This window comes from Brassica napus, chromosome C4, assembly GCF_020379485.1.
Source record: "Brassica napus cultivar Da-Ae chromosome C4, Da-Ae, whole genome shotgun sequence".
Classification (NCBI taxonomy): domain Eukaryota; kingdom Viridiplantae; phylum Streptophyta; class Magnoliopsida; order Brassicales; family Brassicaceae; genus Brassica; species Brassica napus.
Window position 1 is genome coordinate 9246026 of NC_063447.1, and position 17000 is coordinate 9263025.

The 17000-nt window shown below is 36.6% G+C and overlaps 2 non-coding genes across 2 annotated transcripts; both read left to right on the forward strand.

The window, feature by feature from the left end:
• Positions 1-8837: 8837 nt before the first annotated feature.
• Positions 8838-8923, forward strand: LOC125586513. Its single transcript, XR_007323044.1, has one exon. It is a non-coding gene; the product is annotated as a small nucleolar RNA SNORD96 family (small nucleolar RNA).
• A 40-nt stretch (positions 8924-8963) lies between these two features.
• LOC125586757 lies at positions 8964-9043 on the forward strand. Its single transcript, XR_007323292.1, has one exon. It is a non-coding gene; the product is annotated as a small nucleolar RNA Z221/R21b (small nucleolar RNA).
• Positions 9044-17000: the final 7957 nt, after the last annotated feature.

Consider the following 17000-nt stretch of genomic DNA (forward strand, 5'->3'; position numbering starts at 1 on the left):
TGTACGGCACAGCCAGCTAACACCTCCTCTTGCGCAACCGATTTGATGCTCTCCTAGGTGAAGGTGAATGAGCTGTCAAGACAGCTGTGACGTATCCGGATTGTTCTTTCACTTGTATAAAAGAGAAGCTAAGGCTGGAGTTTTAATCAGGTTTTTCAAATGAATAAACTTCAGTAAAAGTTCAGATAAAATAAACATCTTTCTCTCAAGTTCTCTGCTTACCTTTATGGTATCAGAGCACAAACGATGAATGGGAATCAAGACACCGTCGCTGTTACAGCTCTCACTCTCACTCATGTTGTTACCTTGAAGCTCAAAGAAGGAAACTGCCTCCTTTGGAAGCTTCAGTTCGAGCAGTTCCTTTCAAGCCAAACGCTTTTGGGTTATGTCACCGGAGATCAGCCACGTCCTGCTCCGACAATCACTGTTCGCAACGGAGAAGAAGAAACACAGGTGGTGAATCCGGAGTTCAACAAATGGATCCAGAAGGACCAGCTCATCCTTGCGTGGCTTTATGGTACTCTATCTGAAGATGATTTGAAGACAGTCTATGGTCTTCACACCTCTCATGATGTTTGGATGGCGTTAGCAAAGAAGTACAATCGTGTCTTGGCGTCACGAAAGATGGACCTTCACAGAGGTGTTCAGACCATGAAGAAAGGCAATAAAACCATGGCGACTTATCTATCTGAGATAAAGTCTCTCTGTGACCAGTTAGATTCAATAGGATCTCCTCTTACCGAGAATGAGAAGATCTATGGAGTTCTTAACTGTTTAGGCAAAGAATATGAAGCTGTCTGCACCGTGATAGAACACTCCATGGACACGCCTCCAGATCCTTGCCTTGAAGATGTTGTTCACAAGCTCACTGGTTTTAACGACAAGCTGCAGTCCTATGAACAAGTTCCTGAAGTTACACCACATCAAGCTTACTATGTGAACTGAGGAGGATACTCTGGACGTGGTCGAGGACAGAATCGTGGAGGTTACAGAAGACGCGGTTCGTACTCTACGCAAGGAAGAGGGTTCCCACAGCAGTTCGGTCAAACTGCTAACATAAACTCCAGCGGCCACAACAATCAACGCCCCACCTGTCAAATCTGCGGCAAGTACGGTCATGCAGCATACAAGTGTCACTGGAGATTTGATGATAGCTTTGCGATCAACGACCCTCCCCCACAAGCTAACGTTCTCACCACAGCAACAAACCAGAAAACTAGTGGCACAGAATGGTACCCTGACAGCGGATCGTCTCATCATGTGACGAGCTCAGCTCAGCACCTTGATGATGTTCATGACTACAACGGTGGTGACCAAGTCATGGTTGGCAATGGTGACTTCCTGCCCATAACACATGTTGGTTCTGCTTCGATCTCTTCAGGATCAGGTACCCTTCCTCTCCTTGATGTGCTTGTATGTCCTGAAATAACAAAATCACTGCTGTCTGTGTCCAAACTTACCGATGATTATCCATGTGAGTTTACCTTTGATGCTACAACTTTGTGTGTTAAGGACAAGCGAACCAACAACGTGCTCAGTCAGGGAAGCAAAACTAAGAGCTTGTATCGGTTAGATGACTCTCAGTTTTAAGTCTTCTACTCGTCACGACAATAAGCAGCAAGCGATAGAGTGTGGCACATGAGACTAGGACATCCGAATGATCAAGTTCTGAAGCATCTATCTACAACAAAAGCTATCTCCTTCAATAAGTTATCTCAGCATCTGTGTGAAGCATGTCAAGTTGGCAAGACATGCAAACTTCCGTTTTCTAGTTCAGTTTTCCGATCAAGTAGAGTCCTTGAGAGAATACATTGTGATGTTTGGGGTCCTGTACCTGTTGTTTCAGTTCAGGGATTTTGATATTATGTTATGTTCATTGACAATTACTCAAGGTGTTGTTGGTTTTATCCTCTTAAATACAAGTCCGAAGTATTTTCGATCTTCAAAGCTTTTCAACTACAAGTCGAAAATCAATACAACAAGAAGATTGCGATATTTCTGTCTGATGGTGGTGGTGAATTCATAAACAACTCTCTCACCGATCACTTTGCTGCGACGGGGATAAAACACATTGTGTCATGTCCACACACACCTGAACAAAACGGAATAGCTGAACGTCGGCACAGATACATCACAGAGCTGGGACTGTCGATGTTATATCAAGCACATCTGCCTTATGAGTTGTGGGTAGAAGCCTTCTATACAGCTTCCTTTCTTAGTAACCTGCTGCCTTCCTCAGTCAATGACAAGATGGTAAGTCCGTTTGAGCTGTTGAATGGAAAACCTCCTATCTACACTGCACTCTGAGTCTTTGGCTTTGCTTGCTACCCGTATCTTCGACCATATGCAGAGAACAAGTTTGATCCAAAGTCTCTCTTATGTGTCTTTGTCGGCTACAACGAAAAGTACAAAGGCTACCGCTGCTATTACCCACCCACTAGTCGTGTTTACATCAATAGACACGTTCTATTTGATGAAACAAGACTTCCCTATACTGATGTCTACAAACATCTCTTACCGTCTACAACTTCACCACTTAGCTGTGCTTGGCGCCTGCAGTATAAATCAGCCACTCAATCTGCACAGTCTGCTGTTGATGAGCCCACACAACATGAAGATGTTGGACAGACAGTAATTGTCCCGGTTCCAGTGTCACAATCTGCAGCCACACCAACAGTGCATGCTAATGTACAACAGCATTCATCATCTTCTGAAAGCAGCTCAGAATCAGAAGATGATCAACATGACGTTCCAGAAGTTGTAGTTCTTGATCCTCAGCCCGCAAATGCTCACAAGATGACGACCAGAGGCAAAGCTGGTGTGATGAAACCAAACCCACACTATGCTCTGTTCACAGTCAAAGGTCTTCCTCAACCTCCAAGAACAATCGTTGAAGCTTTAAATCATCCAGGGTGGAACGGTTCAATGGGGGAAGAAATAGAAACTTGTCATGAAACTGAAACGTGAAGCCTTGTTCCACTTCCTTCAGGAGTAAAACCGATAGGATCAGGCTGGGTTCACAAAGTAAAGCTCAATGCTGATGGTACACTACTGAAGCTTCGTTCTCGGTTAGTGGCAAGAGGAAATGAGCAGCAAGAAGGGGTCGACTTTCTGGAGACTTACAGTCCAGTCGTAAGAACAACAACAATAAGGATCATTCTTCACTTCGATGTTTTCAACCGATGCGACATGAGACAACTAGATGTAAAGAACGCATTCTTACATGGGGATTTGACTGAAACAGTCTACATGAAGCAGCCTCCAGGATTCGAAGACAAAGCTCACCCTGAATATGTCTGTCTTCTTCAAAAAGTAATTTATGGACTCAAACAAGCACCAAGGGCTTGGTTTGACAAGTTCATCTCGTTTCTTCTTGAGTTTGGCTTCAAATGCAATGTCAAAAACCCATCTTTGCTCGTGTATCAGAAGGAAAAATATGTTATCTTCCTTCTACTCTACGTCGATGATATGGTCTTGACAGGCAACAACAATGACTTGATTCAGCAACTTCTTCAGGCTCTTAAGAAGAAGTTTCGTATGAAAGACATGGGTCCGTTGAGTTACTTCCTCGGCATCCAAGCACACTTCACAGCCACTGGACTGTTTCTGAATCAAGGAAAATATGCTTCGGATCTGTTACAAGCTGCAGGGATGCTTGATTGTGCCCCCAATGCCCACACCTCTCCCTCTGCAACTAGACAGAATCCCAAACCAAGATAAATTCTTCGACAATCCCACCTATTTCAGAAGCCTCGCAGGCAAACTGCAATATCTCACGTTGACTCGACCAGACATTCAGTTCTCAGTAAACTTGGTATGCCAGAAGATGCACAAGCCGACCGTCTCAGACCTCAACTTACTGAAACGTATTCTCAGATATCTTAAAAGGACAATCAACATGGGAGTCTCCTTCGAGTCTGATACGAACTCACAGCTCAGGGCCTACTGTGACAGTGATTGGGCCGGGTGTCAGGACACAAGACGCTCCACAGGAGGCTTCTGCACCTTTCTCGGTTCCAACTTGATATCATGGTCGGCAAAGAAACAAGACTCAGTGGCTCGGTCGTCTACAGAAGCAGAATACAGAAAACTCTCAGACACAGCGGTTGAGCTTGAATGGATACTTGGTATGTTGAACAGCATTGGCGTAAAGCAACACACAGCTGCATAGGTTTACTGCGACAACCTCTCAGCCGTTCAGTTAACAGCGAACCCTGTGCTTCATCGCAAGTCCAAGCATTTTGCTACCCACTACCACTTTGCTCGTGAAAAGGTAGCAGACGGGTCTCTGGTAGTTAAACACATTCCCGCAGCTCAGCAACTGGCAGACGTGTTTACAAAGCCTCTTCCTCAACATAGCTTCTACAACTTGCGATACAAACTCGGTGTTGAGTTTCCACCCACCTCGAGTTTGAGCAGGAGTATTAGACCCAAAGGGTCAGAAAGAAAGAATACATTGGGCTCTTCTCACGACAGGCCCATTACGCCTTTGGCTTCTTCAACGGTCACCAAAACAACAAGACAAAACAAAGCTATCAGCCAAGTCAAACGTACGGCACAACCAGCTACACACCTCCTCTTGCGTAACCGATTTGATGCTCTCCTAGGTGAAGGTGAATGAGCTATCAAGACAGCTGTGACGTATCCAGATTGTTCTTTTCACTTGTATAAAAAAGAAGCTAAGGCTAGAATTGTAATCAGGTTTTTGAAATGTATAAATTTTAATAAAAGTTCAGATAAAATAAACATCTTTCTCTCAAGTTCTCTGCTTACTTTTAAGTGTAAATTTTAAATTTATTCAATATAATGCGAAAATCTATATTTAAAAATATACTTGTGTTTTAGCTTTGCTTGCTTATAATTTTCTTAAATTGTGTAATTTTAGAAAAAAAAAACATCTTATGTTTCTAAACCGACAAAACATAGTACATTATCTTTAGAAATTTCTTAATTTGATTAATTAATCACGATTATTGGTTAAATAACATTGATTAGGCGATTGGGTTTGGTCTTTTAAAGTTTTAATGCCAGCGATATGCATGTATCTCCGAGACTCCGACTTTTGTTTTTGTCGGTTTGGTTTATAAGGACAACGTGTCAATTCTTGGTACCACCCGACGTTGTCCCGCATTTTATAAACCAGTGGCCCAAGATCACCTGGACCCATCATCGTATGTAACTACGCATCTACGCTTTTTCTATAAACCGTTGTCTGGTTTTGATCGGAAGGTGGAGATTCGTCCCGACACGCGCGTAGAGTATTAATGTTTTATGAAGTTGCGTGTTAGGAGAGGGAAGTGGCGTTCGACGTAAGGCCTACGCAGCTTCAAAGAGAACAACAACAAAATATGAGTGATCACTGTGACATCACAAGAGGCAATGACAAAAAAAACAATACGTTGGCTTCTCTTCTCTCGCTCGTGTATAAGAATATTTGTATCTGCATTAGTTAATTATGATGGAGATAATTTTAATAAAGACTATAAAGACTTTTCACCAAAGTGTGCCTAACATCATATTACGTGTATATACCAAAAACATGCAAAACTGGAACTAGCCCATAAGCCGACCAAAGAGTCAGTGGACTATTAAATCATTACAAGAAAAGTCCAAATTTTGTGATCAGGTAACCAAGGGGAGAACGACACGTCAGGTAACATGAATCATGATGAGATACTGTATTGTTTATATTTTTCTGTTTGAAGCTAACTATTGGTTATAATTTTTTAGTAAGAATGGAGGAGTAAAATGAATAATTTATCGAATTAACAACTACTCCCCCTTTCTTTATAATCGGCATTCTATTTTTGGTATATTATGTGCGTTTCGCATATTATTCACGAACATTAAAGTATCACGGTCAAACATCAAAGGATAACTTCGATCATTTCACAAACTGTAAAAGCCAAAAAATCCACCATCACTTGTTGTTGTCAAATAAGATTTCAAAAAGAAATATCTCGTAGGAAAAGGGTTGCACAGCGTTACACATTCTTGCGAATTCATAAAGTCTCTAGCAAAGAACCTTTAATTTCTACTCAAACCCATGACCACCAGAAATTCTTAGGAAAACTGAAGTTTATCATAAGGAGCATATATACTTATACGAAAACATTGGGAAAACTTTTTGAATGTTTGTACATATATCTTATCTGTTCTACTAAACATGCAAGTATAATAAATATTAATATAGTACAGAAGAACCTATAGCAAGGGTTCAATCCCATGGGGAATATTGGGTTTTACCGATTTTGAAGAGTAAAGTGATCTCGCCGTGATTGCTATCATGTCATAACCAAATTATGTTACATATGAGTAGTTCCAAAGTTGTGTAAGTGATAGTGTTTTTTCATATAGAGAATAATTAAAAGTAGGATAAGAGTTACGCCTTGTGCACGGTGAATTTATATGAAAATTGTTTGAGAAATATCGTATGGAAAAATAAAATTTATATTCTTGATCGAATTAATATTTTTGGCCATTAAACCATTTAATTTTTTTTTTGTTAATTACATAACTTGTTTACTGATGAGCTGATCCCATTTTAAAAAAAAAATTAGGTAAATTTTTTTTTTACTTATCATATAAGAACCTTACGTTTAGGCCGAATAATCTCATGCCTACTATTTGGTTACAATGAAACTATGTCGGCTCGGTTTTGTATCATGATTTAGCAATTTAAAAGTTAATTATGGTTATGAGAAGTTTACGTTCACGTGCCAATCCTATTTATTTTCAATATTTTTATTATTTTTGTGTCGTTTTTTTTTTATTTTGGTTATTGTTCGATATAAATATTGATTTTTGAGTTTATTCTCATTTCGTTATTTTGTTTTGGCCTGAGATTTAGAAAATGTTTGAGATTTAAAATTATTAAAGAGATATATACTTAGGTTAATATATGCGCCTTGTGTAGAATAAATATTTTATATTTATTATTTATTTTATATTTTTCTGCATATTATGAAATAATAAAATAATAATTTTATATTAAATAACTAAGAAATCAGTTATTATTATGTAGTAAATTGGTGTGCGCATATAAATCAAATGACTCTGAGTCTTCGAGAGGTCTACCGTCTACCGCATTCACAAACCGTCCTCCGCTCCACCTCTTCTATGGGTCCGCGGATTGCTGCTTGGGGTGAAAACCGAAAAAGAATCTGCGTTTTACAGATTGTTAGTAAATATTTATTATTTAAAATCACTAATTGTCATATATATCATAATCACATTATGTAACTCTGTAGGTTTTATTTAAAAAATATATATATAATAATTTCAATTTGATAAATGAATGGTCCATGATGAATATACTATATAATATAACATTCCCTAGCATTCCAATTACGTGACAACTCAGCATGACACTTTTTAATTAGTACAAACTACAAACTACAAACTACAAGTTATAACTTATTTTACTTTTTAGATGTTTGTCTGTTAATATACACGGGACTAAAATAAACTTTAAAGTAAGAAAACTAGAAAATGCAAAACGTGAATGGGGAGTGGTAGGGGATATGGGGCCTTTAGCAATGACTTTTTTGAAGAGCAAGTTGTTAGCTTTTTTCGTATATTTATGTTCTTGTTCCAATTATGAGATTCCAACTTTTACAATATTACAACATAGAATGGTATCCTACATGTCTGTTTTTAATTATTATTAGTTTCATTTTACCAAATTCTATTTTAGTAACTTCACATTACAATGAAATGCAATGTCGATTGCAATAAAAATATCCTCATCATCTTTCCCCTATCTTTTCAATTTATGGGGAGTTAAGGTTGACAGAAAACAACACAATACATGAGAAAGTGAGTAGCATGTACTGAACAAGCTAAACTAGAAATCTATATACATGAAACTAAAGTTATAGTCCATATTGCTGTACCCTGCGCTTCCAATGTTTATAAACTGCTAAAAGTCTTCCATCTTGTGGTTAGTTCCTGAGAAAAATTAAGTCTACAGTGTCGTGAAAAATAAACTTGTTCTACTGGATCTCTCGTCTTATCTTCTGGGTGAAACAATATAAAACATGTCTCTTACAAAAGTGTACACATGTTTTTTGTGCAAACAGTGAGAAACATTATAAATGATTTGGAATCAAACTCAAATTTGATGAAACATGGATTGTGCTGATGTCTTGTTAGCGAAAACGCCGTTAAGCACACGTTGGTCAGTCACTCTAAGTGCAGAGTTAAAAAAATTGGTGACAAAGTCATTCCAGGCCCATCTCCACCCTTTCTTTGCAGAAGCACAATTTATCCCATACAATCGAATTACACACGGCTTGTTGATGGCCCAACAAGTAACTAAATGAGTCACTTTTAAAATCAATTAAAACATATTGGGCCGTAGTTGGGCTATTTTGCATCCACTGCGTCCCGTAACAGTAAGGCGTTGTGAACCTCTAGGGCTTCCGATACCCTAATATCTCTTTGGTATATTAATACATCTCACGAACAATCTCTCTTCTCATCCCTTCTTCTTCTTTGTACTTCTCCATCAATAGCATTTATTCTCTTATAGCTTTTTTTTCTCGTACTTGTCTTCGAGTCTTGTAGATGTCATGATTGATGTACGTGACGGGGTTTCTCTCCGAAATCTTACTCTTACTGGAGCAATCTGAATACTGTGATTGCATAATCCACTAGTAAACGTCACAGAGCGAATTTGTAAACCGAGGACGTCGTAGGAGCTTCGCGGCTTCTCCGTCTGAGGTGTCTGGCTCTCATATTCTGTGTCTCTGCGGAGCGGCGTCGCTGCTTTAACCGTTTGAGCCGGCCATGAGATCTATATTTCGTTGCTTATTTTACAATTGAATTAGGGTTTAAAGCCGATGAGGACATCAGATTATAAAAGAACACCATCTTTCGGGACTGATTACTTATTGATGATTCTTCTGCAATTCTGAGGCTTTTTATTATTATTAATTAATTAGATTAGTTTTTTTTTTTGTTGGCAGTGATGATTGAGAATGTCATGCACCACTCTGATTTCGTGCTGATAACTATCTCTACCCATATTATATCTGAGCCTTGTTATAGAAATTATATTCGATTTTTGGTAGGGTTTAGAAGATAACCAGATGATGGTCATTATTAATGATTTGACCTTGATGCGGACTGTAATTCTTTGATGATATCTTTTTGGTTCCTGATGGTTATTACCCTTTTGTGTCTTATCTTATTAAATTATATTTTTTTACGTTTTATTCAATTTGTTTTGTTCACAATGGTTGATTTCGAAGTTTATATATTGTCACTGATTTTGTTTGTTTGTAGGCTATGGTGTTTGTTGACTTTTGGCTTCGGATATCCCTTGAGGTTATTACGCTCCCTTGTAGAGAATCTGCAGTTACCTGATTCTGTTGACCTTTGTATGTATAAAAGAGATCCAGTGTAATTGTACTCGGTTCTGACAACCTTTGTAACATATTGACTTTTAATTGTTAGACCGCACCAAAATTTTAAAGGACTCTTCCAAATTGTTTCTCTCTTTCAGATATAATTCGTTTGCCTTTAGCAACAAATTTCACTTCATGCTGAGTTTAACAGTGTTCTGTCTTTCTGAACTTGGTTAATTTATTCTTGGATTTGTATGTTTTGTCATATTTTAGATCAATTGAAGTGATCTATGGAAACTGTTGGTTTTGCATATATTCTTGTTTGATGATCTCTTTTAACATAAGTATGTTCTTTTGTGGTACGCTGCGTTTCATTTCTTTGTTTTGTTTTTTAAATTTTAGTCGTTCGCAGTGACGCTGTGTCCCGCAAATGAACAGAGCTTAGAAAATAACAAAAGACCAAAGCAAAGTTAGACAAAGTTTACGTTGAAAACTGCAGGCTCATTCATATCGTTCCATATACAATCAACTCCATTTGATATAAAGTCTTTAACCAATAGCCCACCAAAACCGAGTTTTGGAATTTATATTTTCAGGGAAAGCGCAAGGTCCAGGCCATGCTTCACCTAATGCGACCAAACATAAAATTTTAGCAATTTGCTGCATATACATCAAGATTACATGACAAGACAATATAAAAATCATATCACCAAAGTGAAACTCACCAAAGCGACCCTTTAGAAGCATTGTACACTTCTTCATCACGTACATTTTGGTTTTGTTTCTTTGTTTAGATCTTATAACCACAACCCGGGCACAAATCTGTTTTTGATTACTTATCAACACGTATAGTTTTTTTTTTCTCTCAACAAATCTGTTTCAGATAATTCTTTTGTTTAGTAAGACTGAATTTGTAATTGCGTATACTTTTGTGTAAAAAAGAACACTACTTTAAAAATGTAAAATAGAATATACAATTGCGTCATCTTCTGTGATTATATATTGAATGTGAAACAAAATATTAACATGACTAAAAAATCTATTTCAAGCAATAGTAGTGTAGATGTGGGATGTGTCCCTTGTCAAGACAAATTCTTTAAGATTGTCTCCAAAATGACCCGTGATCTCTTTATGTGCCACACCACAAGATGTGTTACAAGAATTGTTTATAAAACTATACATTTAAGTATTGATTAATCCCCCACAAGCAGCTTGCTACTTAAATATTTTCAACTATACTAGTTTCTTGGCTGCTACCCCTACCGTTTACCATCCTCTTTAATAATATTTTTAACAATGCTAGTTTCTTGGCTGCTACCTACCGTTTACCATTGTAATTACTCGCTCTTAAGAAGTAATTAGAATTATAGGTACGTACGTATTTGACCAAATAAAATGGGATTTGACAGGAATAGAAGAATACGTAGTTGATGTAAAGAACAAGCTAGTCATGGCACGAGGTGACTTCAAGCCACGTTTGGTTTCTCATCAACAAGCCAACAACGTCGCCTCTCAAACGCTGTCCCGAAACGCCAAACACTTTTTTAGACCTCTAAATCTTTTTCTTTGCTCAATTTTCTCCATGTGTTTATGTCCACAGACGTTTTAATTTATAACTTACTGACCAAAACTCACTACACTAATTAATAGTAGTAGAATTACAAAGTAATTAAAATTTTGTTGCAAACAAGAAAGCTTGATTTATTGAGAAGTGAATGTAAAAGAATAGCCTTGGAGTTAGAGGCAAGTGGTGATCAATAAACATTTGTCATTTATAATTCAAACAACAAAGTGGAGAGTACATTTCATACCCACTGCCCATCTAGGTATAACCAGCTCTTCATAGTCACCAACATTTGTCTAAACCGTACGAACCAAAACGTGAACCAACAAACAATATCAAAAACAGAAACCTTACATAAGCAATTGTAAACCTACAAACCTATCAACAAAGTATCAACTAATTGTTTAAGAAATTACAACCGGTTTACAAGAAGGAAATAACAAAGCTAAAACTGGAATTAATTAATAGAGAATATATCTACTTTCCTACTAGCTTTCTCACTTATTGTTTCAAACTAATTAGGTGCTTAAAATATTCTATTAGATTAGTGTCCTTATGCCGCATCAATTTAGTTTCACTAAAGGTAGAAAGCTAGCTTGAAATGTTCTATCTTTGTACTAATTTATGTATCTTGTAAGCATAGCATTAATAGTACCAAAAATTAAATCTTTATAGGTTATTCCTTTGAAGTGCAACTGTACAACTCTTTTGATCACATCCCTTCAAACAATAAAGCCAAAGAAAGTAGCCTAATCAAAATGAAATATGCAGATAAAGGTAGATAATATAGATTTTACCTGAAGAGTTTTATAAGTAATTGATCGCAACCACCTATTTATATACTGATCCAATATCATTTCATGAATCTTCAACAATGTTACACGTTCTCATATAACTTCTTCCTTTAACTATCATAATTATTCTTATGATTTCCCTTTTTACTCAACAAATCTATGATTTTCCGATAATTATTTTGTTTTCTAAGATTGTGAATCTACAATTGCATAGATTTTTTTTTGTACAAACTAAATCTACTTCAAAAATTATTAAAATGTAAAATAGAATATAGAGCCAATGTGTTTTATAAGTATGATGAGAAATTTCTTAGGTTTCTTTCTTTTAGTTCGAGTGTGAAGTGCTAAACTAACATCCATAGTAAAACATACTAAACAAAATATATTAACATGGATAACAAGATCAGTTTCAAGTCATAGTGATAAACACAGAGGTGGGATGTGTCCATTATCAAAACAAAGTGTCCAAGATGACCGGTGAGCTCTCTAAGTACCTCACCACAAGATACGGTTCATGAATTATTGTGTTCATGAAGTATTGTGTTTATGAATCCTTGATCTCCTTGATCTCCTCGGTCTTAATCAGCCTGGGACCAAGATTCAACCCTGAAGTCAAGCCTTCCATGCCATATAAATCATATACTATTTTTTGAATGATATAAATCATATTTTAGGCTGTTAGTCTCATCAGATTATATCTCGTATGCTTCACATATGCGTTTGAAGTTCTCTTCGGCAACCTCCTTCAACTGAATAGACGTTTGATCAACCAATAAACGCAAAGACTACAATGAGATTCGAACAAAGAGGTACACAAATTTGTGACATCTTATTTTTAAAGTTTGTTCACTTGAGCCCCATTTTTTAAGCCAATTGGTATGTTAATGGGCCTTATAATTTTTTGACGTCACTAACGGATCTTATATCAACATCGGACTTTGGTATTGTTGAGAGACAATCCTAGTGACATCATGGTTAGTGGTTACTAGGGATGTCAAACAGGTTGATCCGTCTCATCCCGTCCCGTATCGCAGCGGGCTCGTCTTCGAGCGGGTCACGGCGGGTCAGGTCCGCGCGGGCTGCAGTCCTCAAAATGACTGACCAAACCCGTACCGCAAAACATGTAGGCCTTTGCGGATCGGCCCGCGAGACATAGAATTACAAACGGACATATGGTTCCTGAACGCTTCAAGACATGATTCAGAACGCTTTATCAGTTTCATGACGCATCACTAAGTGAGTTTAGTCGAGGATTGAACTGAATAAAGCAATACACTTGTTAGTTGAAGATTTTGTTGGATCAAAACACTAGTTTATTTATTTTTGTTAGACTCCAAACATTTTAAAAATAAACAATATTAGTTGCTGAATCAAAATATTATAACTCATAAGTTCATAACAAATGATTTAGTTTTCAGAAACCAAAATTAAATAAAACCAATACCAAATCAAAGATGCTAATCCCAAAAATAAATAAATAAAAAACACCAATCACACTTCTTGTTTTTCATCTTTATCACCAACAAGCGACAAAAAGATGAAAATTTCTCTTCTTCACCATCAACTTCATCTTCTGCAAATAAGAATAATAAAGATATATTGAAACCTAAAACTCCAAAATGTATGATATTGTGAACAAATACATATAGGCAAAACTATGAAGAACCCATGGCGGGAACTAGATCTTCTTATTCGGCGGAAAGTGAGTTTTCAAACTTCTTATAATAACCGAAGAAGCTCCACCGGTGCAGATCGAAGGTGCTTGGGAGACCGGAAGCATCATCGACCCTGAAACCACCATCACCGGAGCTTCATAACGTCGAATCGCCTTCTTTTTCTTTCTCTCTCTCTCTCTCAATGTTTTAGGCGAAAGCAGAATGGGGACTTAGGGTTGCGGGTCTTCAAAATCCCGCAGGTTAAGCTCATCCCGCTTTCGATCCGTCCCGCTTTCGACCCGTCCCGCTTTGAACCCGTCCCGCGAGGCCCACAATTTTACGGGCTTACCAAATGGAGGCCCAATCCCGCCCCGCAGCAAGCCTTTACGGGCCAGGTCCGCGGTCCAGGTCCTTGATTGCCATCCCTAGTGGTTACTACTACGTATCCATCATGCGGATGGAACATGAAAAGTATAAAATTTGAAGATCGTTCACCTATTTATGCATCTACCTTGTGAGTTATGGCCCTAAGTTTATTCGTGGAGAGTTAAGGAGGTGTATTGAATCTGAAATTTGAAGTATTTTGATTTTTAATGAGTTTATAGATGATTGCAAGATAATTAGAGAATTTAGTGTGATTTTGTTAAAACGTTCTAGAATCTCATCTAAAACAGTGAGATTTAGATTTTTATTTTTATTTTTATTTTTATAACTAAGGAACATTGGATTTTAAAGTGCTTTAAAATCTACGTTTCAATAACAGTGAATTTGTTATTTTAATACAAATCACTTGAAATTCTTAGCTCAATACACTTCCTTTATTGTTTGCAGTACCCAAAATCAACAAGTGACTACGCTTATAGATTTGTAGATAGGCAAAAGAATAATAGAAGATTTGAATACTAAAAAAGAGACATATATGAACCATATCAAATCAACGCGTATCGTGCTTATAATTAAAGAGCGTACCTATTTGCAATTGCAACTGCAAAGACGTATACATACATGTTGACTTTGGAATAAGTTGATAATTTGTTATGTCTTTTTTTTTTTTTGGACTCCACAATAAACCATTTGACTGATAAACCTCCTCCACCCCATATCCATATCAGCGAACCACTACAGATATACAATTAGTCAATTATTAAAACATTAACATCAACGTTCCAAATCATTTGACTGATAACACCCCCACCCCCGAGTTTAAAGAATTTTGGGTACTTTGGTCGAAGAAAAAAAAAAGGAATTTTATTAGAGTTAAATGACTATGTTCTAAGAGATTTAATAGAATAAACGTTCTTAACGATGTCTTAACGATTTACTAATTGTATATTTTGGATAACTTGATCAATGAAAATGAGAGATTTTTGTGTTTGACTAAATATCAAAAAAGCAAAGGTTGAATCTAGTTTTTGGAATTACATTTGCTTTATTATAAAATTAAAATTATTTGTTTGTGAGCTGAAACTTTTCTGGTTTAACTTCAAAATTAAGGTTATCTTGTCATATCAGCTTTAGTACAAACGTAAGTAAACAAAAATAACTCACCTTGGTGGACTGACACGGTTTCAACACACAAGAAGACTCGCATGATTGTTAGTCGGTCAACGTTCCATTCTGAGATCCTTTTCTAGTTTCCTCCCTCTTTCTTTTTCATCCATTTTCCTTCAATTTTTTTAATCAAAGAATATACCCTTAACACTAAAAAGGGATAATACGCCTACATACGCAACATGTAATCTTCTGTAATAGTATATTAAATAATATAAAATATAAATAGTTATTATATAATGAAATGCATATTTATATTATTATATAAGTCAGTCAATGAAAGATATCCACGATTAGAACTCTAAATCCAATCGTTTTAGAATAGTCTTGTTGCCTCGGAGTGGACTACCGTTTCTGTTCATGTTACTATCATATTTGAGTTACACCATTCATTTTGAGGTTAACATTAAAATCCGAGGTACTCTTTACAACCCAGTGAATAGTGTCAAATAATTAGTTAACTTCATCCACAAGTAATCATATCCATACTTATTCATCCTTCTCTGTTTCGCTCAAGTCAATCAAAATATTTTTGACCCTACTTCGAAGCAACAAGCATAGTACTTTATTTATTTTGTACACAACAAATGTTTTGAGTTGTTTCTCGACAGAATTGACTTTGAAATATAGTTTTTAATAGGGAAATTGGGGCACATATACATAAGAAAAAGAAGAATTAAGTTTATACACATAGCGGCTATCATATATTACATATTGTTATGGAAAGTTCTAAAAATATCTCTCCATGCGCGTGTAAACTTGAACGAGTGCCTCCTCTAGTGCCTCCTCTCTTAATTTTGGAAATTAAAAAAGTTGTTTTTATTTTTCAAACTCTTGCCGGCAATGAAGAAGATGGATTTGAAGAGAGTGCGTGGAAATCTGAGTTCGAGAACAGTAAAATTGAAATTAGCGATGAACGGTTCGGTCGTGCGACATAAGTAGAATATTGAAAGTTAGGGTTCTGATGGTTCTTTCAATTTCACGGCGGCGCGATTGAGTTTCCAAAGCTAATAAATCAAGGTAAGTTTGGTTTGATTTCATATAGTCTTATTTTTGAACCGATCTCGTCCTATATTGATAAAATTTAAATTCGTAACACCTTTGCTTTTTCATATTTGGTCAGTTTTCGGTGTTTTCTTCGTTTTTTCCAACAGAAGGTTCTGGGTTAGGAGTTGGGAAGACAGTGATGTGTGATGGATGATAGGACTATACTATATGAGATACATTCATAGTATAGTTACCCAGAAGAATTTAAAATAATGTGACTTATAAACGTATGTGCTTCTATGATTGTGTTGGATGGTGTGAATGCTCTGCCTATAATAAATAGAAAATGTTAGATGTCACTTGTATAGCTATGGTTGTGTCTTTTTACTCGTATTGGCTATAGTAGACATGCATACTATAATACTCTCCTTATTCAATTATGTATGCCTATTCTATATGATACAATGTAATAGTATAATTTATTATATGTATTTACGTGCTTGATTATGTCGTATTGTCCATAGTAAATGAGAAATGTTAATTGAAATAGTTGGTTGCGGCATTATGAAGTCTGTTGTGCATGCTCTGTCTATAGTATATGAGAACTATTAGTACTATATGTTACTAGTATTTTTTTAAAGTTTTAGATATGATGCACAATTTATTTAGTAGAATGATGTCTATACCAGAAGCCTAATTGAAATGGTAAAGACTACAGTTTGTTTTATGTAATTGGTATATTATAGATTAAGTACTAATGTGTTATTGGGCATATATTCTTGTTGTGTGGTTGACGTACATGATTTACATTTCACAGAGTTATCTATGGCGTAATGTTGTGCTACTGGAATGTAAAGCCACACGAAGCCTGAATCAGTAGGCCTCACTCACAGGTGAGTCACTTGCAGCGAATACATATGTAGTTGCAGCCTTCTCAACCTTCAACCCCGACTAATTCCCGTAATGACCTATTGGACGGAACCCCTATGTTGTGTTTTCTCTACTCATGGGTTACTAACCAGTTATTGATTTTACTAAGCTTTGCGACTAATATTCCATTTTTTACTGCGGCGGACATCTCAATTTGTGTACTCTTTCA